Here is a 2,162-nt window from a genome sequence, read left to right as displayed (position 1 = left end):
CTAAACTGTTCACCAGTTTGTTTACTTGGTATCATCCAAACTACTCAACAAAGTCCTTCAGTATCAGTCATCCCAAAAGACCATGAGAAAGGTATCCTGTTTCGTAACAATTTCCATGACTCTCTGTTTATAACAGCCCCTCTTGTGGGGACTGGTAAACCAGTTCAGATTAAATCTTTCCACTGTCTGAACCAAGAGAGGGAGAGGGTTTCAAATAATCAGAGCTGAATCTGGCAAAAATCCATATAGAGTGAAAGCGCTGTTATCTGGCATCCATGGGGTATAGAGGCCTGAGATGCCTTTGCTTCCTACTTCAGGTCCTTCCTCTCCTCCATCCTCCCCCAAGCAGCAGCAGGCAGGGAACCAGAGGGGAGGGGAGTGAGGCTAGACTGGACAGAGCACAGAGCAGATCAAAGAAGAGCTACTCTGATCCATAATTCAGCTCCTCCCTTCCTGTCATTTCCTCCCACCAAAGGTGCTGCCTCGACAAAATGCTGGCAAACAGAGTATTCCAGATGGAAAAGCACCAGATAATGATGCTTTTACTGTAAATTTAACAGTCCTTAGAAATGATCTGGGAAATGCCAAACTTACTGTGGTTTTCCAAGATCAGGGGGATCTATTTTTTTTTTTTTATTACTTTGGGGAAGAAGGGGTCATAATATGTGATTGTGCAATTAAGGAAACCCCCACCTAAGCAAAATAACACCTGGATTACAGGAGGAGCTTTAACCTGAGAATATGAATCACAATATTTCTACCCATCTCCCCATACTATCCATATAGACACACACACATATATATACTTGATATTTATATTGCTCTACAACTATCTGTATCTCTCTTGTCTCTTTCTTTAGATATATAGATAATAGACAGATATTTACAAATGTTTATACCCCACAAATCTAATACAGGATTGATTAGTATGGCGGATAGAAACAGAGGGAAAATACCAATAGCTGTAGACAAAGTCACATGCAGATGATATTTCTGAAATATTCGAATATATACATATAAAACAAATATATATAAATATGTGCGTGTGCCTGTGTGTAACCTATATACAAAGGTGCATTATATCTAGGACCACTTGTGTACAGCAGATTAATGTGACAACATGGCAGGATATCAAAATAACCAGGGCATTCAGTTCATGGCCACATCATTCTGCCACCCTAGAATATCGCTTGCTTTGAGTTTTAAGCTAGGAAAATAAAGTAGAGCTCAGTACCTGTTCCAGATGCTTCGTCCCCACCATTCCTGACAAACATGAACAGCTACAAGAGTGGCCTTTCTTCTGATTAACAATTGCCACTGTGACTGAAAGCAAGCCCCAGGACAGGTCTGATGCCATTTGCCAGATGTTACAGCTGGAGGCCAGGTCTGACCAAGTTCATCCTAAACCAGAAATAAAGCCTGTGATGGTTACTTATCAGCCTATGGAGTGGTGCTATTTTGGGGATTGCCACAGTCTCCTACCATTGACCCAGCCCTTTACATCTCCAGAACAGTCAGGGTTACCATTAGCCAAAGAGGAGAGGAGGGACTGTCCAGATGAGAAATAGTTTTTGGTGCTTAATTTGCTTAGCAATCTGATCAGGCCTTGATGAACCTGCAGTATGAACCACTTCGGACTTTGCCCTGGAGTAGGTACATGAATTAATAGGTAGAAGATAAACCCTAGATTTGTTCAAATCTCCTTCACATATTTCTTTTTTTTTGGGGGGGGGGGGAGGAAGGAACCATGGATGGCTCCCAGAAGATACTGAAAGGCTGTGCAAACAGCATTCAAAAAGAAGAAGGTACATAGCTACTCTATGTCTATGAAAGAAGACTCCTGCATCCTTTCTGTGTCATCAGGCTCCACCCTCATCCTTTCTGTATCATCAGGCTCCACCCTCATCCTTTCTGTGTCATCAGGCTCCACCCTCTTATTTCTGCCAGCAGCCAACAGGAAAGCATTGCATCAAGCATTAGGTACATGGTTTCATCGGCGGAAAAGCATTTTTTGGGGTGATGAAGTCCGTCTGCCTCCCCGTCCGTCCACATTCAGAAGAACTTTCCTGGGAGTGGATTTAGCAAAGTCAAATTTGGGGGTAAAGGCCAATCCCTGGCCTGGAACTGCTGCAAATGACCTCAGCCTGACAGACCAAAGTCAT

This window comes from Rhinatrema bivittatum, unplaced genomic scaffold (assembly GCF_901001135.1).
Source record: "Rhinatrema bivittatum unplaced genomic scaffold, aRhiBiv1.1, whole genome shotgun sequence".
In the NCBI taxonomy this organism is placed as follows: domain Eukaryota; kingdom Metazoa; phylum Chordata; class Amphibia; order Gymnophiona; family Rhinatrematidae; genus Rhinatrema; species Rhinatrema bivittatum.
The sequence above is the reverse complement of the archived record's forward strand: the minus strand, read 5'-3'. Positions refer to the sequence as shown.